The 27,478-nt window shown below is 38.7% G+C and overlaps 1 protein-coding gene across 2 annotated transcripts in view; it reads left to right on the top strand.

Annotated features, from left to right (window-relative positions):
• Window positions 1-27,478, top strand: part of COL8A1 (collagen type VIII alpha 1 chain) — an 85,036-nt gene that overhangs the window by 30,855 nt on the left and 26,703 nt on the right. Inside the window, exon 3 of one of the 2 annotated variants that reach the window (XM_010719996.4) lies at window positions 25,218-25,330. The exons of the other annotated variant lie outside the window; for it this stretch is intronic. The gene's annotated coding sequence lies outside the window, so the exon portion shown is untranslated. The remainder of the gene's footprint in view (window positions 1-25,217; window positions 25,331-27,478) is intronic. 2 annotated transcript variants of the gene reach the window in all.

Raw genomic sequence — 27,478 nt, 5'->3', positions numbered from 1 at the left:
CTCAATAATGCAGTAGGTATGGATGAGACAATGGCTTTCACTTCCTTTGCTGGGACACCATTCATGGTTTTCTATGGCCATGAACTCTAGAAAATTTTAGAATTTATTTATTTCTACCCTGTTGTAATTTTGCTTTGCTCATGAAACAGTCTGCTTTATTTGCATCCCTAAGCTTGTACCTTTATTAAAGGATAAATCAATGGTAAGTTTAAATGTTAAGTCAATTAGGGTGTTTATGTGGGGTCTTTGCACAATGTTTATGAGATAATGTTTGAAGTAAAACTCAGACATGTTCTGGTTCTGATTTGTATCACAGAAATTGCAGTGCAGCTAGGAAACATACTTCAGTGAGTCACATCTTGGAAAAACAACAGATAAATGGCTAAAAATGCAATAATGGTAGGTTATCAGGAAATTAACAGTAACTGAGCTAATAGACTTGTTTGTCATCCTGCTCACGACCACTTCTAGTCCACGTTTAGGACGAGACTTCAACCATCCAACTAAAGAAAACCAGTTATTACTCTTGATGATATAACACCCATAACAAAGGCAAAAAAGAACTGAATTGATTTTTTTCTGTCAAGTAAGGGTACAAAGTGTACAAAGGGTTGAAAGACAGGAATTTATGATTTCAGCCCCTAGCTGATTAATATCACTTAACATTTTCTTTCCCATCTCAGAACTCCTTGCAAATATAATGAACACCTACCAGTGCTTTAGTCTCCCAAAATGGGTAGCATTATACCAGCTTTCCTGTGTAAAACTGAAAGTGAAAGGGTGTAATTTCCTACATACCTATAGGAGCAAAAGTGGAGATGATAAGTGCTAACAACTGCTGGTATCATTATACATTTATAGTCTTTTTATTTTTCTAGGTGTAAGCATTACACATTCACATATAAACGTCAAAGAAAAGAAGAGGTCACACTAAGTCATGAAATACAACTTATTTGTTCAAACAAAATTCCTTACTGCATTCAAAACATTATTTTTTGGCCAGGATCAGAACAGTGGTGGAAGTCACAGCCCAGTTCCTCTGTAAAGCAAATGCATAGGCTAAGTCCTGTAAGCAACACACTGGCAGCATTCATCTCTGAACCCCTCCTGTTCCTTTAAATTTTAAACTCATTCCCACAGTTGGAAGCTTTTGAGTTAGGGCTTCAGCTTTTGTCAGGAGAAATATTGCCTTTACTCCTCTGTGTTACCTCAAGACTGGGTTTCCCACCTTGTAGAGTCTGGATCAGGAACAGGACCAAAATAATTCTTACCTGAAGCAACCTCTTAAAATATATTTAAAAAACAGCTGTTCAATGCTTCCATTACATTTGCAAGTTTATTTTCTACTCGGGTACAATACTGACACCTCTTCAAAGTTGCTAGAAATTTATTTTGAAGCAGAAACAAATGGAAAGATGTCCAATTGGTCATTTGATTTATTGCAGTAACCCTCTTTTAAATGCAGGATTAAGGTGATCGTGTGTACTGTGATTCTGTGGAAAGGTTTAAAGGAATAAGTGATTCACGTATGCTTTTCTAATTACAACTGTATGTGTTGGGTTTTTTTAAAGTTGCTTAAAAATAATGCTGTATCACTGTATAGTATGTGCAAGCTAAACTAAGAGTTTACTTCAGAGAAAAGAGTGAGAAGACATATCCTCGAGGCTAGATAATAAAAGCTTTGGCACCTCTGAAGTGGATCTGGAATGTTTCTACACATAGGTGTGATTCAAAACAGTATACACACATTTCCAACAGCAAGATTTGTAATTCCTCACCATCCTACCAAAAATGCTAAAGGAGTCTGATAGTTTGTACACTATCTTGGCTGAGCCTAGTGTTCGCTGATGCCAGATATCATTCCTAATGTTCTCAGCATCTTACATGGATTTCAGGACTTTCTATCCAAGAAGTCCCTAATGTTTTTGTGGAAAATGTTATTATTGAGGAGTACTGCATGCAAGGCTTACATTTCATTTTATGATCTTTTATAGAAAGCAAATTTTATCTCAGTATGCTGTTTCCTTGTCAATCCATCCATTTATCTACTCCTTCCACCCCAAGATAATATTCAAGCTTGCTGGGCAATATGAGTTTCAAACTGAAAGAGGTTTAAAATAGGATTCTATCCTTGCAGAAGTTCCTGAAAATCAGTGGGTGAGCAGTGGGTAGAGACAACTTGGCAACACGACCACAGAGAGAAAGACAGACAAGATTCATCTGTTAGTCATTCAGTTTGGCCTCAGGAAAGTAAATAATGTAATCCAGAAGAAATCAGAATTCATTGGTTTTGCTGCTCACATAGCAGCTTGGACAATCCAGTTGGGTGATACAGTAATGGAACCATTTGGGATCCAAATGTTTTACCCATCCTCACCATACCACACCAGGAACACGTGTTGCCTTATTACAAGTTGGATGTTGAGACAAGTACAGAATTTGTGGAAGGAAAGGCAGAATTAGTCCTTCCCACCACTCTTTTGGTTTTCCTCCTCTTCCTAAACTCCCATTTAATAATATATGGTAATCTGCAAGATAACTTCAAGCACCTTGGATGTAAAATGAACCAGTTGGCAGAAAAACAGGGAAAATGTGCCTCTAGGTTACACATTTACATTAAAATGGATGCCAATGTAATGCTATGGTCTGGCAAGATGACCATGTACTAAATTTACTCAAGGGAAAAGGTAAAGGAATCATTGCTCTCTTGCCAAAGAAACACTTGACAAACAGAAAAGTGCTATACAGGTAGTAGGAGTCTGAAAATTTGCCATGCAGTTTACTGTATTTACTATCATTGAAACATCTGATTCTATTACACATTTTTTTATTTACTTCCACTCCTACGGCTTAAGGATTAAGCAAAATGAATAACAGAGTGCCTTACAAAATAATAGAACATTCTTAAAAATGTTGAAGTTCACCAATTTGGAAATAAACAACTGTCAGAGTTTTCCCAGACTACAGGAAATAGATGATACTGAGCGGTCTCCACACTGTCATCATCTCTTTATAGGAATATGAATCTTCCTTTTCGGCACAAACCCAGTCTCCTCTGTTTTGCCTATGTAGTTCAGAATCTACATCCACTGCAGGCAAGTTTCAGGCTTTGTAGTTTTCAAACATTTGTATTAAGTCCTCACACCTTTAATAAAATATGAAAGCCATCCTTATGGGGCCCAGTTTTTCCCCTCTGCCCTCAGACAACACTCCTACTTCAAAAGAGTGCTTTGCTTAAGGTGAACAGTCAGGCACAGACACTCTTCACAGTATCCACAAGTGCTTTTCCCAAGAATGCAGTCTCAGTTCAGGAAAAAATACTGAGAAGATAAAAAACAGAAGTGAGAGGACTATACTCTTTAAACTCTCTCTTCAAAACACAGAAACATTACAAATGCTACAAATGTATTCGTTATTATTTAAGCCAAAGGAGAAAAGGAAGGGGAGAGATGCAACAAATCCAGGCATTTCAAGAGTCCTTAGCGCAACATGTCTCTTTGTGTTTTGTAAATCCACTTCTATAACCCAGAAAAACCCAGCAGATTACTTGGCCATAGGAATTGACAAAAGGGACCCCTAGGGAAGGTACACAGCATCTTTTCGGCCCCAAAATAAAAACAGCAAGTAAGCATAAGAGCAAGCTTACTGTGCTCTGTGCTCTGCAGCCATCTGCTGAGCTGACACTGGTAGCGTTTGAGAAGTAGTCACGTCATCAACATTTATAAAGCTTAACCAAAATCAAAGCTGTTTCTTCTGTCTTTTCAAAAATTATTGCATTTGAGTTATACTTAGTTCATATCCTTAAGATGTATTTCCAGACTTCCTGAAGCATGAGGGTCATAAGCAGGTTTAGTAATCTAATCCACTGATCCCAAGAGATGAGGATCTAAATATTACTCTTGTAACACCTCTGCTTCAACTTCATTTGGATACAAGATGGGGGAAAAAAGGTATGTATGTATGCATGTTCCATGATATAGAGAACCAAACGATTGGCAAATGATTTCAGAAATGGTTAAATATATGCAACGCACCCAAAAAATCCAGAACTTTTTGAGGGGCCCAGAGATACACAAAAAGCAGGGGCACAGGGTCACCTATCGACATTGTTACAAACAGAAAATAATTTCAGTAAACTTGGAATGCATTTTTCACCCTAGAATTTATTTGACTTTCCATTCCTGTTCATTCATACACATTTAAGTTTCTAGTAACTTAAGAAGTTTGTTTCATCGACACAGAAATACAGTATATATCTCTAAGTATTAAAAGAAAAAGGATTCCTTATTGAGGTTGGTTTGTTTGATTGTTTTTCCAAACTGCAGTATGGCATAAAATGTAATCAGCACAAATCTTTATAACCACATATATACATGTATGCACTTGTTATTACTTCCTCCCCCAGAAGAATTATAATTGATCAAGAATACAAATGCACCTCAAAAGACTCAGTATTACTTCTAGTTCAGAAACACTTTGAGAGTGGCAGGAAGAAAAAAGAAAGTATGAAAAAATGTACCAAGAAGCCAAAACACTGGTCAGGAGAAGCAAGTACAATAAAGCTGCAGCCAGCTCCAAAATGGCCCCTCTAGGGCTGTGGCTGCTTTGCTCTAATAATAACAAAGAGAAAGCAACAACAAAAAAGCATAGTGGGGAAAAAGGTTTTCTTGTCACAGTCTTGCCAGCTCCTTAGCCACTTGGTATTGTTCACTGTGCATTAGATGTCCTCAAGAAAATATATGATTTTGCAGTTCTTACTTAGAAACAGAAAAGTGCGCACATAGACTTTTTCTGCAATGACAAAGGTATGTACTGCATCATGAAGTCTCAGACACCAAAGTAAACAAGAGGAACCGAAATCTGCTAGATAAAAACATACTTGCACATACAAATATAAGCACAAATTGTCAAAAAAAAAAAAAATCCTTCGGCTTCTAGCATCTAAATCATTTGCAATGATAGGGAGATGGCAATAATCAACCTTAAAAAGAACAGTTGAGTGAAAAGTTAAGCAAGACAAGGCTGCATCTTGTTTGAGATGCTTAGGTTTGTAGGAGGAGAATTAGCAAGTGCTTTCTATCATTGCAGCACCTCTTTGAGAATTCTATGGTGTGCAAGTTTCTTCCCGCATCTTTGGTTTTCACAGTCTGTTTTTGTTATTACATTCACTACGAAGAATGATTTTTGCTCTTTTATTTCAAAGGCAAACTTTGAAATTTGAACAAAGTAGCGGATTTGTGCTACATTTTCACATCCCACATTCCTGTGTTAAGAATGTGCCTGAATCCTGGAAGCTAGTCACACTCACATGAACTTCACTTTACATTTTTTCACACTGAACAGTCCCAATGACTTCAGACTTGAAATCTGAAGTCAAGCCTTCCCTTCCAACTAGCATCTGCAATAATAACTCAATAGCAAAGTTTGTTGCTTAACACCATTTCATATAATATCTAATTCAAACCTGACCTTATAAAACTGGACCCTTTACATCCAACTTCTGGCACTGTTTGACTGAGGAAGAGTTGGTCCCAGTACATATGAGTATTTATTATTTTCTTAGTACCTACATTTTCTTATGAAAATGTAGAGCCAGACTGACTGAAAAATACCTGCAAGATAGACTAGCATTATCTGCACATGGGTACTACTGTTCATAAAGTATTACTGTCCATTATCTTTGTAATGATGACTATATCCTAAAAATTCAGCTTACTTGTATGCATATGATAGAAAATCTGTAGCTGGGCATTATAACATCCACTTCCTATCCCTAATACATAAATACTGAGTACTTAAACTAACTATTCAAATCCATACAAGACCACAAAATGCTGAGAAACAACTCTTTCTCAAGTCTCTAGAAAGTTTCTGATGCTCAGAGCTTCTGAAAAGAAGATTGCTTATTAGATGCCAAGTTTTAGGCATTGACATTTGGAAAATGTTGGCCAAAGCTCCTTGGCTAAGCTCTGGGGATCTTGTTGAAGGAGTTCATAAACATGAAGCAAACAAGCAATCATTGTGTGGGCTGAAGAACACTCTTTGAGATGCACACAAAAGGAGTATTTTGATTAAAGGATGTGATACCAAGTCAACATTAGCCTGAGGTTGCCAAATGGAGGCCACCAGATGACTGACAAATGCAAATGCACCCTTAGCAGATGTTTCTCATTTCTGTGTATTATTCTTTAATCATCACAAGTTTTGTTTCTCCCACTAAACTCTATAACATACTTCAGGGCTCAAATAAAACATTGACATTTTCCCAACATGATAGGCAGCACTGGAAATAAGGGAACAGGACATTTTTAGAAGAATTTTTTAAAAAGTCCTAGATTCCCTGACTGTATTTTACTTAGTTGATATTTGACCCTTTTCTTTTTCCTTTGTAGCAAGTGGTTCTTCCCTTCTGACTTTTTTAGGTGGTATTTTTGCAAAAGTAGAGATTTCCCATTACTCATCACAGGTTTTACCTTTTTTTTTTTTTAGTTTGAAGGTACTATTTCTATGTTGTCTAATCTCCATAACTCAAGACCGTTTGCCATTTTAACTACAGTCTTGATAACAGTGATAATAAAATTGATTGCAGTTGTTAGACGCAGGATTATGTTTACAGAATTCTTCAACAATCTTAAGTTATATCTTACTTTTCACTTGAACAACGACTGCTAAGTTACAAAGCTGATTTCTGTTCTTGTTCTTGCAGTCAGTCATTCACTGTTTGTGGGCACATTTGTTTAACTGCTTCAAGTTCCACATACATCAGGTGACGAAAGTTCAGGGAGTGTTTAGACATTGCTCTCAGACATAGGGCTTGAATTTTGGGTGGTCCTTTATTGAGCCAGGAGTTGGATTTGATGAACTTTTTAGGTCCCTTCCAACTCAGCATATTCTATGATTCTGTGAATAAGTATTTTCAAAGGAGATGGTGATTTTGAACATTTGGCTTTCCACAAGTGCCCAACTGCAGACTATGCAGCAAGGCCAGCCCTTCCCCAAGTGCTGAATGCTTATTTCTGAAAATAAGATTGCTTTAAAGTATCTCAAACTGAGCATTAGTCTGCTTTCAAAGCATACATAGGCAAAAGCCATCATCATTTGTGTCAGGTATAAAACTAAGGTTTGTATTCAAAACCTTAAAGAAGCTGAGACAAAAATGTTCACTGCTTTTAAAAACCAAGTTGCAATTTTCTGTTTGTGACAGCATTAATTGCTTTGGAAGTTACGACACTCTAGAACCAGTAAAGAAAAGTTGAAATCTTAATCATACAAAATCCTTTTTTTCTGTTAATTTAAGCTGGAGGAAGAGAAATAGAAGAAATCCACAACATATGAGCAAAATTATCTCTAAATGGAGTGTTCAAAAATGTTTCCATCAGGCATCCGCAGACGGGTCTTTAACTGAAAGCCAAGTATTAAATGGCATCTATTTTAAGTTTTGCATTCCAAGAAAGAAAGTATGAGCCAGATAAGTTAGTCTGTGTTGACATGTAAAGTACATCACACCCATCAGAAGGGCAGACATGGATCTAAATGACCCAAAAGATTCTCTGTGACTCAACTGAATACCGGAGAAAAGAAGCATAAATGAATTTGACCACTGGTAATTCAGTTGTAGTCACTGCACCTCTGAATCAGCCTGTATGTAAACTTCCACTAGACAGAAAACACCTGGAAAAGTTCTCCTAGGAGGGCTTGCTTCTTTGACAGCTTTGGATGACAGCCTGCATAAACAAAGAGGCAAGAAAGAGACATTGTCCTTTTCTTTTTTTCTCTTTTAACTACAGCATTGTTTTTACAATCACTTCCAAAAGGCCAAATGTACAGTTCCAGAGCTTTTTCTACAAGCAGAGCATATACTTACGAGCTTGGAGTTATCAATATATGCTTAGTATTTTCAACATTCTTCACTGTAACTCATACTGGTTTTCCTTCAGAGTTTATATTTAATTTTCCCCGGAAAGCTGTGAAATTGAAATTTTTGTGCACATAAAAACTTCACTCCTCAACTATTAGTCTCATGTATGATATCACTTCCTTTTGTTGTTTATAAGCAAGAAGATTGTTCAGAAATTTCCCAGATTTGTGTATTCTCAGTGAATTAAAAATATTAATTTAGTCTTTATTTAAACAAAATAATTAGAAAATCAACATGATGTCAAACTGAGACTAGTTTCAGTAGTAGTGATGGTAACTGATTAACTTCACTTTGCTTAACAACATTGTTTAAATTCTTCCTGCCTCCCCCTGAGTCAATTATTTTAAAACTCAAGGGATTTCTCTTATGCACATCTGCGAATTCAATGTCAGTTCCAGACTCACATTCTGGTGGTGAATCAAGCTGGCCTCAGTTCACCCAACAAGAGGCCAGCTTTTACCAGACAAACTGAGGTGACTTAATACTTGTGGGGTTTCACTGACTGATATCTGGCATATTTACTTGCTTTCACCATCCTTTTTCCACCTCTAATGAATCAAACATATTACTACATTCTGTTGACAAATTGAAGATGATAGGAGAGAGCAGATGAGACAGACATTAACAATTTTAAAGCAAGGACGCATGGCTTAACTCCCTAAATATCTGACGCCATCAGCTTTTCAAAGGGAGGCTTTCATTTCTGAGAAAGGATTGAGAAACAGATCTAAAGTTTAAGCGTTATCATTTAAACTAAATTATTCAGAAATTAGGCAAGAAATAGCAATTCCAAATTACTGCACCATCACCAGTGAATATCCTAGGTAGTATACATAGCATTACTTAGTGATATGGGTTATCCATATATGGTATATTCTTATAAACGATGGGAAACTAATCATCGAATCGTAGAATGGTTTGGTTGGAAGAGACCTCAAGGATCATCAAGCTCCAGCCCCTCTGATGTACATATGCATACACACATATATATACATTTTATAGTAAATATAAAGTTTGATTCATTTTTTTAGTACAAATTTGAGCAGTACCAAAATGAGAATTTGTTACTTATTGACATGACCGAGTTGCAAAACTAAACATGAATTGATATGATTTGGACTTCTTCCATCCAATAGAAACAGTGTTGGGCTCTTAACATCCCTGAGGAAAGAGACCTGTGCAAATAAGTCATGAGACCAAAAGCCTAGCACTGCCAATGACTTCCTGAGAACCTTTAGGCAAATTACTTTCTTTTTTCCTTGGTTTTCTTGTTTTTTCCTGGTTATAACAAAATTTATTCATACTTACCCTAGAAATTCTTGTGGCTGTAAACTGTTGGTTCTTGAGCACTAAGCAGCACTAGTACAAAACTGGCTGTCATAAGCACATTGTTTTGTTGAGAACAGGAACGTAATTTCATTTTTTTCCAGCTGTTGTTTCTTGGCATGCTCCCATGTAATACTGCTAGTACTCCTCCCAGGGGGCTTTTTTCACCTTTATGCAGCTTTGTTTCAGTGCTGTCTGCTCACAGTCTGTCAGGCCTGATATTGTGGCTCTTGCTCGCACAGGATTGTACACATCACTCTTCAAGTTCTTTCATGAGAGTCACTGAGACTAATTGATAGGCAAGGAATTGCTCAGGCTGAGAGAAGCCATGTATAGGGGACAGAAATGCAACACACCTAAGATAACCTACGCCAAACAGGGATAATATTCCCATGTTAATTTCTAACATTTTTTGAGGAGGCTGCTCTTCCCACTTTCAGATCTGAGACTTCCAGTCTTTTCTTTAAGAGATTCTGAGTTTTCTCGTCTTGTTCCATCATGCTATGCTTTTCTTTTCATTTTCTCTCAGTCAGGTGCTGTTTTTGCAGCACTCTTCTCTTCACTGCTTCTTAGACAACTGTCCTTTAGTGTCTAATGTAATTTTTTAGCTTGGTAAGTGTCATTTCTCATCCTTTGCTCTTTGTGGATCTACCTTCACTTACACTGCATAGGCCACAAAATCTTTAAGGTGATTCTGCCTTTACTACACAGCACCGATAGTGCCCTTCTCCTTGGCAGTCTGACAGTTTGTTCTTTTATGATAACCAGATGCTGGGGACAAGTGGGAGAACAGATCACAGCATATTCCCCTACAAGAAGGATATCTTGCATGCTGTCAAATATGGTGTGCATACCCTTTGAGCCTCCTGACCAAATTTCTTGAAGATATGTTTTTGGAAAAAGTACAGTGTTACTGTTACTAAGAACTAATGCCAAAGCAAATTAGTTCAAAGAAATATCTTGGAAGATCAGCAGTAGATGCTAGGAGCTCAAATCCCAATAATTATCATAGCATGGGAAAATCGATGGATTTTCTCAATAGCTTCCTAAGAGACCTATTTAGCAAAGATTTTCAACTTAAGTAGGCTAAGGTTCAATGTAAATCCTAATATCTGCCAGAAAAATAGAGAGTAAATAATATTGATAACTTTCTACCATAAAGAGAGACTTGAAATATCATATAATGCTTTCTTGGTCACATAGAGCACTACGTATTTGAAAAAAGCCAGCAGGCTGTTTTAAACTGAATCACAAGCATTTCTGCTGAGAAAGCAGCAGCTGCCTCAGAGCCATTAACAATGAGGTCTGCTTTGAAGAGATGGAGCAAATTTATTTGCTCTGCAACAGAGTAAACCTTCAGTTCTGGTTTTTTTGAAACATTCTTTCAATAGTTTAGCCTGGGTTTTGAGCAACCTTTTCAGAATTAAGCACCCTACCAGACTGCTGCCAACAAAGGTTGGTTCATTCCTCAGTAAAGTGGAAGTCTTGTTATTTAAATAAAGTAGCTACTGTAGTAGATTTGCAGATATGTTAAGAGTATTACAGGATCTAGAGGTAGACTTAGGAAGAAAATACTATAAAGCAGGAAAAAATTAAACAGTGTACTTATTGAAACTTAAAAGACATTATGACATGTGACATGATTGCATCAGATAATAAGCAGGTGGAACTGTGCTACCTGTATGTGTAGCGCAATGAGTGTCACAAAGTGAAACCTGTTTATGGTTATGCTTTTCCTTTACAACACTGTCACCTTTTAAAACCTATGCACCACCATCCACTACATTAGGGGAGGAGTAATGAAGCTACTGGGTCCTTCCATCCCCTTTCATGAACTGCAAAACACCATACTGTGTTTTCCTATGCACAGGCAGATTGAAGCTGAAGCTGAAGCGGTGTATGCGCATGCCAAACATTCACTGTGACAGGATGGTAGCTTCTGCTAATCCTAATGAGCATGATCAGAATGATGCAGAAAGATCACTTGGCACACAGCCTCCCTAAATTAAATATCTGCAAACTATTGCTGCAAATCACCAAACTGCAGTTGTATATGGAGAGTGAAGAGCCATCATAAGTGCCTCTGATTATCCAGGGCCTGCTTATTCCTGTGCAATACTAACCACATGAGGTCTACGTGCAGGGAGTTTCAGGATTCTCTCACCTGAACCTTTCAGGCTTGTATTCTTAAGGACAGACCATTATGATTTGCCAGGATAAAAATTACAGCACACCAAGGTAACCAGAGAGTCACGTACAGGCAGCAAGAGGTAGGAACAGGTCAGTAGTGCTTTCACAATGGTTTTCTTGTCTGAGGTTCATAGTATGTCAGGGGTGGATTAACTGCCTGACACTGCAGGCCAATGGCTCAATGTGAACTGTATGAAACAAGGTATCAGGCTCTTGCCCAGGCTTGGCATAAGAGCCTCATATGTCTGTAAGTGGAACTTGTGATGTGTGCTCTGGAAGCACACCCCCAGTATGAAGTTTTTCAACTAGTGAAAGTTCATCTGTCAGGCCTCTAAAATAAGCACCCTGGAATTTTACTGGGAAAAAAAAACTTTAACAGAAACAATCTTATATTCAAAAATCTGCATGCAAATTTACTCCCTTTAGAGAATAAGCTGGGATGTTTTAGCAGACTCAGCTGCAAATATTTTATTGGCAGGTGATTAAAAGCTTCAGTTTTTGATAAAATTTCCAGGAAAAAAAAAAACAAAAAACAAACAAACAAACAAAAAAACAGATGCTTACAGGAGACTGACAATACAAGAGGAAGAAAGCAACACTGGGAAAAATGCATAAGCAAAAAACAGAGCCAGATCCCCTCAGAGCTTGCTTTGGATAAATTATTAATGATTTCCATGGAAGCCCATCGATTTGCATGAATTTAGAGAAGAGTCAGGCAACTTGTTTTCTTGGTACAGTGAAGGCATAGGAATCGTTTCGCCTCCCCACATACTTGGAAAGTGTCCTACTACAAGAAGTTAGAACCATCTAAGCCCTGAAATGTTGGAAGAGATTAAACTCTGGAATCAATTAAATTTTATCCCAAGCTGTGATCAATCTTATTTTTTCTACTAGATATTTATTACGTCAATTATATTCCTTCAGCATCTCAGCATTCCATTAGGTGTCCAGGGAGAGCTGCCTGTATTGAAAATTTTCATAAACTACCCAAAAGCTTTTAGATGCAGTTAGAAATCATTAATCACTGTAGGGGAGTTTCTGGCCTGTTTTAAAGTCAACGGCAAAACTTCTCTTGACTTCAACAAGGATTGAATTTCACCTCATCCATGTGTCTAGCAGGTGCCATTGCTTTTAATGCCAATTACCATCAGGTGTCTTTGCTGGCAGTTCCAAATACATCACTTTCTTTATTATCCAGTATATTAGAAACTTGTTCTCTGCTGGCTCATACGAAGCTTTCAGCTCAAGGTGGAGGTTGTGAGATCTATCCAAATGAGGTTGCACACTGCTGGAATAAGTTCCTGGCTCCTTTCCAGGCTCTTGCTCTCTGTCTCTTAGTGGCTTTGGAGCTAACCAAGTAATAAATCAAAGCTGATTCGTAATTTATATGGCCCAAGGGTTGCAACAAAAACTTGATGAATCTACCAAAGCATCCTGCCAATTAGAACTATTTGTTATGCCACTGATCTTCTCATGTGGTGAACTGCCCGATGCTATTTTGCATGCGGTCACATTTTAGGCTGACGTTGCAAATCTGAGCAAATCATCTAGGTATAGAATTAATAAAGCTAACAAGCATTTTCGACTTCTAGTTCAACTTCCAACCCTAGAACTGTAGATAACTACACATTAATTAATTTCTTCCAGCTTCCACTATGAGGTTTTATCATTTAACAGATGGAGAAACATTAGCAAAAAGCTGCTAAAAGGCTTGCCCATCTGCTGATACAATATCTGTGGAACATGGATCCTTCCTGCAATGATTAGTTTCCATGTGTTGTTATTATCTCTACATGTTTGCCCAATTTTCTCCTTTTTTTTCAGTTTTGGAATAGGATGTACCTGAATTCTTAAAGCCATCCCATTTCACATCTCTGCTAGAGACATTTGTGTTCACTGAACTGATGGCCCATGCAAGAATTCATATATCTAAGTAATGAAGGTTTCATCTTTGGGAAAAAGCAACCCACTGAGTTGTCTTTCTACCTTTCTCCATATAACAAAGAATTTGTTTTCTCTTGTCATTTCTGGGAGTCAAAGCCTATCTAATTATCCCCATCCTTTGTCAGACTCATCTCATTATGTTCAGAAATTTCAAGCTTCTTTCTCCCCTAAAAGTTCACTTGGAAATACTGATATACAAATAGGATGTTAATAGATGTGGAATTTTGTTACTAGCTTTGATCTCTAGCACACTTACACCCATCAGTCAGATTTGCAATGTGACCCATCTTCCTACATCTTATTTAAGTCAAATTTTAAATTAAAATAACCACATCTTTTGTTTTATTGCTATCATAACCAAATGTTTTAAACTCTCAGGTATCTAATCAACCAGCCAGCTATCCTGCTAAAATTTGAAATATTTTTTTTTAACATTTGCCAGACAAAACTTATCCCTGTCAGCCTTGTAGTGTTATTGGATAAGAAACTAAAGGCATTAACCAGATGCTGTGGAAGATAAGCTGTTTTATATTTTCACTTGCATCCATCTGTTCTTGAAGGAAGAAAGGGCTGGTATTTTTTCCAGTTTCCAAAATCCATAGATTTTAATTCTGTGCTCCCATATAGGTTTATTCTACCACTTCCAAAAATGGTACCCATTTATGGTCATTCCATATGAAATACATACCAATAGCTAAGTTCCACGGAATTGTCTACCTCCCTATGATTTGGATACCAGTGAAGGTATTGGTCTGTTAAATTTTCAGTAGTTTCAGGCATGGAAAAAGAGTTATTTTTACAACACAGAATCATAGAATCATCAAGGTTGGAAAAGACCTCCAAGATTATCCAGTCCAACCATCAACCTACCACCAACATTTCCCCACTTAAACCATGTCCCTTAGTACCACATCTGAACATTTCTTAAACACCTTCAAGGACAGTGACTCACCCACATCCGTGGGCAGCCCATTCCAGCACCTGACCACTCTTTTGGAGAAGAAATTTTTCCTAACATCCAGTCTGAATCTCCCCTGGTGAAACTTGAGGTCATTCCCTCTAGTCCTATTGCTGGGGGTCAGGCTGACCCCCACATCTCTACAACTTCCTCTCAGATAGTTGTAGAGAGCGATAAGGTCTCCCCTGCGGCTCCTCTTCTCCAGACTAAATAATCCCAGTTCCCTCAGACAGTCCCTATAAGACTTGTGCTTCAGACCCCTCATCAGTTTCATTGTCCTTCTCTGGGCATACTCCAAGGCCTCAATGTCTTTCTTGCCATGAGGGGCCCAAAACTGAACACAGTTCTCAAGGCTCAGCCTCACCAGTGCTGAATGCAAAGTAATGATAGCCTCCCTGCTCCTGCTACCCATACTATTTCTGATGAAAGCCAGAATGTCATTGGCCTTCTAGGCCACCCTGGCTGGTTTAGCTGAGTATCAACCAACAATCTCAGGTTCGGTTCTTCCACGCAGTATTCAAGCCAGTCTGCCCCAAACCTGTAGTGTTGCCTGGGATTGTAACAACCACAGTGCAGGTCCTGGCACTTGGTCTTGTTGAATGTTTGCCCACTGGTCTCAGCGATCTAGTCTGTTCAGTATGCCCTGTAAGGCCTTCCTGTCTCCAGGTAGATCAGTACTTCCTCCCAACTTGGTGTCGTCTGCTAACTTACTGAAGGTGAGTTCAATCTCCTCATCCAGATCATCAGTAAAGATTTTAAACAGGAGAATGTAACACCTAAATTATTTTCTACCATATGTACCCTGTAAATTATCTACAGGTGATAGTAGAACCATTTTGGATGTAATATTTATATAGATCACTTCGACTCTCAGGCCATCTTAAAGAAAGGTGGAATTTATCCTGAAAATGGTTTTATAACCAGTATAGCACATAATTTCAAGTGAATTCAGAATAAAATACCATGGATAAAAGAAAGAAGGGTTAACTGCTAGAATTGCTTTCCCACGTGCAAGCAAATTTGATTTTAGTCCTGACTGCAGTGCAAACTCCAGAACAGAGAAGCTCTGTTGCAATATTTGGATAGGTCCAGTACAGGGAACATTCTGGACCTAACCAGCTCATCTCACTCCATTGAAATTCTTACCGCCTCCAGAAAAGGCTAACATCAAACTCCATTCTATAAGGGCTGCTCTGAAGGCAATGCCTCCTATTTTATTATGTTGGTCCATGACATCAGAGGTGAATGTTGGTGGTATGGCAGTATAGATTGAACTTACATGTTGTTGCCATGTGACAGATGGCAGCAGAATGCAGTCTGACAAAACAACTTCAGACATGGGAGTGTGTATGAAGCAAAGGAGGGGGCCTGTATTCCTCCATGCAGAAGAAATGGCACCCACTGACATTTATCAACACTTACTTGCTGGACATTTGTGGAGACCAAATAGTGGATGTAAGAATAGTGAGGTGGTGTGTGATGCATTTCAGCAGTGGCAATGGCAATACGAATGACAAACCATGTTTTGGATGGCAGATTTTCAGGAGCATGGCATGCATGGTCTTCTTTATCACTTGTAAAAACGCACAGTGAATGGCCTATGTTGAAAATAGTGTTTTGTTGAGACTTTGCTCTATCAAATAGCATTATTGTGCTCTTTGTGCCTGTTGTAGTTTCTGTGGAAATAAACAGGAGGCATTACTTTCAGAGCAATCCAAATATATTTATGAAAATTTTAAATGAAATCAGTGATCTACCATCATTATCATCATTATGAACTGGTTCTCAATTAATTTGAAGTGATAATTCTGATTTATACTTGAGAAGATTATTTCTAGTGTGCTTGCCAGAACATTGCTCAGATTTTGCAGTCTACCTGTTTTCAGGATCTATTCTTTTCACACTCTTCATAATTCCAGAAGCTTTAGGAATATGATTAGAAACATTCCTATCACCAAAATCATTCCATCCAAATCAGAAGAGATATTTTCACTTAGAATTAATATGTCTTTTTATTCTCTATAAAATGGTCTCAGGAATCCATCCACATCTGGACTGCTGTTGCTTTTTAGAGCTGACTTGTTTCCAGAATATTTGCTTAGATATATTTCCATATAAATGTTCTTTTCTGTTCCTACACTACGTGTGGAAGTTCATCTAAGTCAAAGTACTCGTATTTTGTAGAGCTTGTGCTGTCTCTTCTTGTGTAAATATTTGAGGAAATCCTTAAACACTTCCTTTAAAGTCATAAGTGAATGCTCTCATTTTTACCAGCCCATTGTATTAATTAAATTCATTCAATGGCATTTGAAATGGTTATTTCAGTACTCATGCATGACATATCTGAGCACCATTTCTGACTTCGCACACTTGGCCTTGTAACTGCTGTGTCATTAAAGCCTTGAATTTACATTGCATGGCACTTGGGAGTCTGGTACAGCCTCACCTAGAAATATCACCTCTATAAACACATGATGAAATTTTGAAAGAGACATTCCAGGCATAGTAGAAACACAGCGTATACTGTAAATTTTAATTATCTAATGACAATCTGAAGATAAAAACTATTCTGAGCTTGAAAAAATGCAGACCATGCTTTTTGGCGCTGGGGAGGCAAGGGGCCAGGGGACATGAGATCTGGTTGGGATGGCAGAACACACCTGGGGTAGAACACAGTTCAGGAGGTGGGTTGTGTGACAGATTCCTCATGAACAAGCAATGTTTGAGCCACTGGTTCTGGATAAAGCTTCATGTTGCCACAGAAAGGTGGCTGACCCACTGACACAGGCAGAGACTGCCTCTTACCTGCCCTATGTCTTTAACACTCCTCCAGATCTGTCCTCAGACAGAGGATTTGGCATGTCTGTTCTTCAGGTATCAGCAAACAGAGAGCAGGGGCTCTTCCTTAACTCACAAGATACTGTGAAGATAAATATCTGAATATTTAGGTACTAGTGTGATAGTGACCAAATAAGCCTCTGGTATGAGCTTATTCGGTACTATATTAGCACAGAGAAGAATTCTCCTGCTTGCCTGTAATGGGAAACTCCTAAAATATGGCCTTAAAAGGATTGGACAACAAACAGCACAAATCCCTCCGGGGGATGAAAGGGACATCATACGTTGCAGTTTGCAAAGGCATTTTACTTACAAGGGTGGCATTTTGAACATATTCTCAGTACATTTTCCTCTGTGAGCCTGAAAGCATTTCACTTTATGATGAAACACACAATTTCTACTTTTTTATTAATAACAGTAATACATTTCTTTTCATTTTTTCATCCCAACCTGAGTAGAAAATACATGTCTGTTTGAGAAACGCTTTATTGTTTTGATTTTACTTGAGAGAAAGAATGATGATGAACAAAATAAAAATATGCCTTTCTGTAAGTGATATTTTGCTCTCTGCTAAGAGCAGAGGGGGCATTTCCATGGGGGGCATTTCCACCAGCTTCAGGCCCTGATTCAGCAAAGGAACTAATCATGCATAAATACAATGTACATGAGCAATCCAATTTAGTTACTCTCAAAAGTAATAAGATGCATGTTTTGTTTCTTTATCAAATCAGTTCTTTGGAGAGTTGAAACAGAAAACATTTCCTTTATGATGTGATATCCTATAAGGCTAGAATAGCAATTGTCTGGAAAGCTCATCTCCTTTAAGCCTTACCGTGTGGTAGGACAAGGGAAAATGGTTTCAATAAAAGAGTGAAGATTCAAACTGGAAATAAGGAAAATGTTTTTTACACTAAGCACTGGAAGAAGTTGCCCAAAGAGGTGGTGGATGCCCCATCCCAGGAAACATTTAAGGTCAGACTGGATGGGGCTCTGGGCACCTGGCCGAGCTGTAGGTGTCCAGTTCATTGCAGGGGGGTTGGACTAGATGGCCTTTAAGGGTCCCTTCCAACTCAAACAATTCAATGATTCTATGATTCCATAACTGTTCACTAAAGGTAAATATGCAGTGTCCAATATTCATTTATCTGGGTATCAGCAATGGAGGACAGAATTTACTTTTTTTTTTTTTCCCTGCCCATACAGAGCTCTGATATTTCATAGTGATTATATTTAAAATATTTGGGAGAATTCTTCCAAATATATTACTTGGAAGTTAGCATAGTTCTTACAGCAGCAGCTCAACCTTTTATGGTAAATTACATGAAAGGATATGGTGTGAATCAGAGGGCTCTGCCAAATAAATAAACGAAGGAACAAGAACTGGCTAGTGCAGTCAGGGCAAGGAAAGCTACCTATTGCTGTGGCCAATAAAGCACATTGGTCATTGCACTCCATACTAGCAAGTTATGTGTTCTGACTTTTATTATATTATATCAAAAATATGTGTTTTGCTTCATTTTTCCTTATTACATGAGACTACGCTGATAAAAATTCCAGGATGAATAAAGAATTGGTTTGTTAAGATTGGCAGCGGCAAGGAACTGGAAAGTTTACTTTTCTAATTTTTTATTTTATTTTTTATTTTTTAAAGAGACATGCATAAATAACCCAACTAAAATTATACAGTGCCCTTTATACCTTATGTTTCCTTCTACAGGTGTCTCTCCCAGAATAGCTAGTCTTGGCTGGCAGTAGCAAATTTTTTGCATGTATTATTTAAAATCAGGAAAAAAAAAATCAAGAAAGAAATTCAGTAGTATTAACAGAGTTTAGATTTCATCATAAATTTGAAATTCTGTCCAAGTTCATGGTGTAGAAACATACCAGAGAGAAACACACAGTGATACTTAATTCTGTCCTGGAGGCCTGGCAAAATTTCAGTCTGGGCCAATAATATCTCCCCATAATCTCCCTGGCACTTCCCACCTACACTATTATAGCAGTTCAGTATGCTCATACAAACCCTTTCTTGGGAGGCAGTTTTGTAGGAATTACTTTGGATGAAAAGCCTGAGAAACTTTTCACTGTTACAAACCACTACTAACCAAAAGCACGTCTTGTGATACTCCCAAAAGCAGTAAAGAAATCACCTGCCATAACCCAGTATCTATCTTTACCTCAATGCAAGTAGCTTATGCTGCCTGGCAAGCAGAAACACTAGTTTTTCATGGACTAAACAAAGTGCAACATCTATACCTATTTGCATGCTAGCTGTAATCACACCCAAATAGCTTCTAATAGTTTAATCACATAGAATCAAGTTACTGACATTGAACAATAGAAATGCATTCCATATCAGAACAAATCTGAAGTAGTGCATTAATTAACAAGGTAGAAAAATTCCTTAGACAAACTAAAGTTGGAGAAAACAGAGACTGTGATTTCATTGGCTTAAGGCAGTACTTCTACAGCTAGACATTCAAAGCACTGCGCTGGTTCCTAATGATACAGCCATGTATTTCTTCCAGTACAGTCCGCAGGAATTGTCTGGATAAGACCACCCATTTAGTTCTTAAATTCTAATCCTTAATCTTTCATGTTGATTTTCCACAAATTGTGTGTTCAGTTTCCGTACTTAAGTCCTCCCACACAGCAGGAGAAGGCAGCATGAAAGTGGCCCGGCCCAGCCCAGGTATGCACCGTGAGCAGCTCCTTGTGTTATCTCACAGAGGGTAGACAGAGCTGGGCAGCAGTGGATAGGAGCAGGGCCCCAAAGCAGCTGGAAGAGCAAACAAGTGGCAGAAACAGAACTAGCACTCACCTACCTCAGTCATTTTCAGGACAAGAAACACTACTTGGCTCCAGTCCTACAGAGTAATTCAGTGTACAAAGCATACAGCACATAAACAGTGGCACTGAAGCTATCACGGCCAGAGAATACATGCTACAGTTAACGTGTTTAGATCCCCTCATGCCAAAGTATTTTTCTGGTTTGGGGCTTGGCAGTTCAAAACCTCTGTCATTTTCCACCTGAAGTCCTTGCTGTGCACCTCAAGGAGGTGTCTTGGCAGAGGAAACGATGCAAGTAACAGGTCCTTCCCAATGTTGGACGGTGCTGGAGAGTCCACTCAGAACAGGAAAAACTTCTCCGAAAGAGTGATCAGGAGTTGGAATGGACTGCCCAGGGAGGTGGTGGAGTCACCAACCCTGGAAGCATTCAAGAAACGTTTAGATATTGCACTGAGAGACATGGTTTAGTGGGAAATATGGGTGGTATGTGGACAGTTGAACTGGATGATCCTAGAGGTCTTTTCCAACCTTGGTGATTCTATGATTCTATTCTATGATTCTATGAACACCACCATCCTGCTGCCCTCAGCTCCCCATGAGTACCAGGTCAGAAAGAGGGAATGAATGAGGAAGAACTTCCTCATGTTTTAAGAACAGAAGACTTGGTTTACCTACAGGTGACTCAGTATCGCCTGATTACATCAGATGCGGTGATCCATGTTTCTTCTGAAGTCTAATAGCAAGTGGAAACTACTGAGAATGTACCCTATCTACCATCTTCTAAATAGGAAGTAAGATCATATGAGATCATGCCCCATAGCCAGACTAAATCAGCCACGTGCATTGTAGTAGGAAAGTAGCGGGAAAAGGCAATTAGAACAATCCTTTTCCAAGAGCAGAACAGCCAAGATTCTTCTAGCATCACAGAAGTCTGATAGACCCAACAGGAGTTAGGATGACAAAAGTGATTCAAGAGAGCAGATGCCATAACATTCCCCTTTTTGTTTTTATAATCAGTCACGGGTAGAAATTTGGCATATAGTTTCTGAAGCAATCGTGACAAACATGGTATTTTTTTCTATGCTGGATATAAAAATATAAAAATATTTTTACCTCAGTGTTGCTTAAAACCTTGGTTTTGATTCAAGTATCTCAAAATATTGAGAATAATTGCAACATTGTGTGCCGCCAGCATCTGCAGTACAAAACTCTGTGTTTTTCTCACACTTTACATGAAAAAAGAACATTTTGCACCTCAGTAGATGGCTGTGGTTTTGGATCACAAAGCACCAAAGGTTTTGATCTGTTCTGATTCCTATCCTTGTATCTCATTTTTCTCGTGGCTTAGAACAAAATATTAATGTGACTCATCTGTCATAAGTAATTCTCATATCCTCAACTGTATATTAGTGTGTGTCTAGAGAAAAGCTGTGGTTCCGTAGAAGTGTTTGTGTACTTTGTATTCAGGGAGGATGGTAATGAAAGGTGTTTTATACAAAACAAAACAAAAGGAACAATGGCAACAGAAAACGGTGAATTATAAATAAAAGCAACTTTTATGTACTGTAATTAAACATAATAAATACTTTAAAATGCACTATTTCAATTTAGTACTTCCCAGCTTTAAAAATCACAGCTGTCAGTTCCTGGAACACTGGAAAAGGAAACAATAAATGGCAAAACAATACATATTTAGACTTTGTGGACTGGCGTGTCCAAAGTGAGTCCCAAGTGTGATACTGAAACATTTACAACAACACTAATTATGCATGGAAAGCTGCTATTTGAAATTGCAAATGTCAGTTCCAGGATGTCAACATTTTCTGGTACTGTTTAGGAAATCCTGCGTAATGTGCTTCTTTCAAAAGACATAATTATGTGTGCACATTCCTGTGACTCTGCTTCAGACCCAGCCTTCTATTCTACGATAGTTCTCTGTCACAAAAATTTTAACAATTCAGTAGAAAATAGCCCAAACAATGAGTAAAGCAGTAATTCTGCTACAGAAGCATTTGCAGCAATTGACCGGATTCCTCTTTTCCCCACCAAACCAGACTGAAATACTTTACTTAATAGATCCAGCTCGTTGCAAACCTCATTCCACAAAAGTCATTTGCATTTGGGCTGGATATTGAATCAGAGCAACTCAGGTCTACGCTTAAAATAGAGTTTGTATTTATATAACTGAACTAGGGGTCATGCTGTTTTTGTGTCAAAGAGATTACAGTGATTTTCTACATTTCTACTGTTGCCTTTCTGCACTTGCATTGAAAATACAAATGCTGTTTTCCACACCTGGCTAAGACCTGCAGCCAACAAAGTTGGAGAGAGAGGAGAATGCATGCCACCTCCTATATTTAAAGATTTTGTACACGGAGAACAAATCCTTCACTCTCCTTTCAGCTACAGATTAGCACAAAAGGGTTCTTAGCAGAGAAATGAAATGCAACTGTACCAATCAGGAAATCTAATGCTTAACTTTCTTAGGAATGATTTCCCTCATATTCTTTCTCCCCTTGCTGCTCCAGGAAGTCTTAACAGGCCTTCTTTTCTCCAAAGCAAAAATGACTGTCCTGTGTTGCTTTGTTCTTTCCAACACTGTGGCTTTCCACTTGTAACATCTCCATGCTGCCTTGTGTGTATCAGGATCTCCACATTACCCAATAACACAGGGGAGACAGGGTATGTAGTAGACCTTTCATGAGATTAATTATCTGGGCTAAAAAATAGTCATTGCATCATCATAAGCTTTCAGTTCTGAAAGTTAAGCAAAAGAATGCACACATAGCCATCAGTCTCAGGACATGAAGAGCTGGATAATAATAATTCTGGAAAGATTTATAGAGAACAACACCCCAAAGCAGCCAGAAGTTTCTCTCCTAAAAAATCATCAGGAGCCAGAATTTGGCTTTGTGTTACGCAAAACCCAACTGGGTTGGGTTACACACTGGCCAGGGATGTCCTTGGAGCAGACAAGGAAGGCAAAGGCAGCAGTGGTGGCATGGAATGAGGAAAGGCACATGAGAGGGAAAAGGTGGGGACATCAGTGATGTTATAGGAGCTTTGTGAGGACCAAGGGGGACCCTGTGTGAGGAATTTGTGAGAGGGTGGGACACTTTTTCTGCTCCCAGAGTTGGATTTTATCCTGGGCACCACTTCCTCCTTCACTTCCTGAATGGGATGCAGAGACTGCTCCCTTCTGCTCTCCACCATCACCACCTATGCATTTTTCTGTAGCTTCTTGATTGTCAAGGAGGGGTCGGTACAGGCTTGGAGGAGCAGGAATTAGGATAGGAGCAAGGCAAAAAGCCAGGGAAATCCTGCTTCTCCTGAAGGCAGAAAGGGCAGATGTGACTGCTACTGTACTGGGACCTGCTGGTACATGCTGGCACTCCTTCAGCCGCCCTCTAATCCCACAAAGGCAGTAACAGCAACATGGATGGTACAAATTGCAAGCAGGAATGAGCTGCTCGGCTGAAATGCCTAATCCCTCTCTCTTCAGGCACAGGCAAAATAACTTGCCATCCCCTTCAGTCTGGCAGCTCTCCACTTTGTTAACTATTAAAAGCTACCTCCGAATTCATGACTTTCCTTCATCCACGCAAGAAGCTGAGCCAGAGCCCAAACCTAAACACCTGCAAGCTGTGGAAAAGTTTGTGTCCAGAGCCAAACTTTGGAGCTGAGGGCCATGTCTGTAGGTGACGAACGGGTATAGACGTTGTCTAAGTTACTGAATCACTGCTTAAAGGAAAAGGCCTGTTTGGCCAGGTAGACAATTAAAAGCCACTGTTCATTAAACTAGGAATCAAGTGGCAATGAAACTGGCAATTTCTGCTCTCCAGGCTGTAGAATCCTCTCAAGAAAGATGCCAGATGCACATTTCTTCATCCAGCTCAAAGGGTCAGGAATAAATCTGAGGTGAAACAGTCAAACTACCTGCTGGTTTCTCTTGTAAATTCAGTATTGCTTCTTGACTGTCTTCCCTTTCCAGATGCTCTCTTCTTCTAAGATTGGTGATGGATGGGACATCTTGAGCTCAGCTCCTAGAGCACACCAGGTCCTGGGGCAGGCAGCACTGTGGGAGTTCAGCTGAACAAAGGTTGAGAGCTTCTACTCTTGAGTTTTCATTTTGTCCTGGCTGATAAAATGCTTCAAGTAAATTGAGAGAGACCTTTGGCTATTATGGCTCTGGAGCTACTCTGGCTACTAAGGAACTTCAGAGAGGCAAAACACAGGCCAGGAAGATCTTAGGCCAAATACCTAAAATTTCAACCACAAGACCAATCAGTGCGTGAAACGCACTACCCTGCTTATCAAAGAGCTGTTTTTCTTGTATGGGTGTTAGTGCATGATGAACATTGAGCAGCAAATGGAGCATGCTGTCAGCAGCACAGGGCAGGGCTACAAGAGCAGGCACTGGGCTCTCTCTAGTCCTGATCCTGCAAAGCACTTATGTATGTGCTCAAACACAAGTAGAAGCACAACATCTCCAGAATTTGGGGTTCAGACCAAATCCTGAACATCCAGGTGGCAGCTGAGTCCACCAAACCACTATCTTCTCAGCCATGCCAGTGGGATGTAGTTAGGTGAAGTGTGTATGACGTGGTAGTGGCTGTGTGAGAAGGATTAGCCTATAAAACACATAGACATCGTTCATATTTATGTAGGATGCTAGTATTGCCTGTGGCTTCGTTTGTTAACACCTTTACATTTTGAGTACAGTGATGCTTAGGAGTGTGTATGGCAGTTCCAAGCACTTCCTATCAGTCCAAGCCTCTCAGAGGCCAATGATTGCAAGACATTATTTGTACGTACATTTTTGTGGGGGAAATGCACATGGAAAAAGATGAGAATAAGTAAATGTTTTTCAGCAGTCCTTCAAATGGATAATTTTGTACCTAATAATCTGAAAAAGCTACACAGCATCTCTCCAGAAGGGTGGAAACAAGACTCAAGGAACTTTTCCTGAAATCCAGACCCAAGCTTTGATTTATTACAGAATTGCCAACACAAATATCAAACACTAGAATTTTCATTCTATATTCAAATTGCTACCTCAGTTTTTGCAAGCACTTAAAAGGCTGCCTAAAGTGAATGAACTGCCAGGTTGTCATACTTCTGAACAGCAGATCTTGAGTAAGAAGTCTGAATATGGAATTAAGAGACCATGCTAAGCCGCTATGTTTAAAAATCTTGGGCAAAATTCCCCAGTATTTCTGCAAAAGAATTTCTTTTCCTTTCTTTTCCCTCTAGGGACCATCTTAAAATCAACAAAATAACAACGGGCCTCACACAAACAGGAAATCTAGGTCTCTTACAGTGAAAAGCAAACAACCTGTCCTTCTGCCCTTTCCTGAAATCTGAATGTAAGTATATACAGCTTTGAAATGCTGAATGAGTTGTGCATAATGCCAAAACCAAAGCGCAAAGGCTTAAAATTGAAGTTGACTTAAAGCTAGCATGAAGTAGGATTTGATAAATTACTCAAATGTTTGTTATAAACCAAAGGTTTTGAATTTTAAGTAGAAAAATATATGGTACGCATATTTTGGTGATTATCATCAGAAGCATGTTTTTTTCCTAGATAATTAAAAGATCTACTCTTTCAGACATTCTCTGAGGTTTAATAGGAAAGAACATGTAATTTTGGCATTTTGTATTTAAAGAACTTCGTTTAACATTTTTTTATAGTCAATTAAGATTAAGGATGGGTTTAATTAAAAGGTGATGGCAAAAAAACATTCTGTCCTGGGAATAGGGTGAACTATGCTACTGGTGTACTTTTGATATCCAAAATACGTATGTACATGTGTCTGCATCCTTACATATGTGTATGCGAAGACAAACAGCATTTCATTTGGAAATCCGTGTTTAATACAATGTGTTGTTTAGCTCAATAACGGGAGGAGTATGTTAAACATCATTTTAAGCCTAATGGAAAAGTTTCTGACAACTAGACATTAGCTCATAGTATCCACAGTCATCTTAAGCCTATGACTATTGTTTGTTATCAAGTGTGACTTTTGGAAGAAAAAATGCATTATTGCTTAACAAATTACATTGCAGTAGTGTCCTATGCTCTGTTTTGGTTTATAGATGGCTAATTAAAAGCATCCAAATGCTAAGAATTAATCATAGAAGTTACTCAGACATTCTGAATGCCTCCTTGGGAAGATGAGCGCCTTGTTCTGTCGTTTGTCTGCCTTGCAGAGTAATCCTGCAGGATATGTCTGAAAGGAAACGCATGGGTCCATACAAACATGGCCTCTCCAGGCACTGGGGTGGGCTGGCCCAGGGCCAGGCTGTCCAATGCCAGGTGCCTGACAGCTCTTGGAGCCGGCCATGGGACCCGCACCATGTGGTGAGGATCCTGGGACCAGCCCTACGCAAGGTGCTAAACTGGTATAACACATAAACAAAAAAAAAAAAGGGAGAAAAAAAAAGGAAACCATACAGCCCAAGGTTCCAGCCCACAAAAGTTATAGAGTACAAAATACTTTCCTGCTAGTACTTAATTTGTCCCAGAGCATCTATAAGAAAGTTTTAGAGCCCAATCCACCTAACAATAAAACATCCATCCAAGAACAGCAGTAGACTTCAATAACTTGGTTGTGAGGGTTATGTAGCAGCTGATTAAAACATTCTGTGAGAAAACTGCCTTTATTATTAGTAATTACTTCAAAGGTTTAGAGAAAAATTATCCAGCATTATATTATAATATTGATCACTTTTAAAAATGTACCATTTGTTCACTACCTCAGAATCCTTCACCTACAGCTGGTGAAATAGGAATACGGGCTACTAAATACATGTACCAGGCAGTAAAAAGCAGTGGTTAATTTAGTCATTGCAAATCAGTACCTGCTACTTTTCATGCATGGCAAAATTGCTTTCAGAAAAAAAAAAAAAAATACCATCCTCTACAACACAGAGATTTCAAGGCACAGAGAATTAAAAGAGAGAACTAGAGAAAGGTTGAAAGTTCTGGAAAATGTAATTTCCTTCTTTTTTTCTTTTTAATCTATTCCAGTGAATAGAGAAGAATTTCAGCAAAACATTTGGATCTGGACAGAAATATCCCTCACATTAAAAGGAAACAAAGCCCCAGATCTGTAGTGAGAATACAGAAAATTTTCAGACTTGAGCATCAACTGGCAATTAGACTTGAAAGGCATTTGGGTCCAATAGAAGTCCTGAGCTCCTACCAAAATCAACAGTCTAATTGTCTCAGCTGAAACTGGGGCTTAGCTTTTGGGTTTCCTGTAACTAAACCCTGCCACAAACAGCTCTGCTAAGTTTTTCCTGCAATAAAACAAAATACAGCAAAATTAAGATAAATACAAGAGACAGTGAGGATGAGTACGTAGTTCCCAATGTAAGGCAGGGAGCAGCCATTAGAGAAAGCTTGTGAACATATCAAACTAGGGCTCGTCAGTTCTAAATGGTTGATATGACAGTTCTTCAAAAATAAACAATCAGACATCTGAAAGTAATTGCTAGACTAAGGGATTTAA

This window comes from Meleagris gallopavo, chromosome 1, assembly GCF_905368555.1.
Source record: "Meleagris gallopavo chromosome 1, MGAL_WU_HG_1.1, whole genome shotgun sequence".
Taxonomy (NCBI): Eukaryota; Metazoa; Chordata; class Aves; order Galliformes; family Phasianidae; genus Meleagris; species Meleagris gallopavo.
Note: the sequence above shows the minus strand (reverse complement) of the source record. Positions and strands in the feature narration are given on the sequence as shown.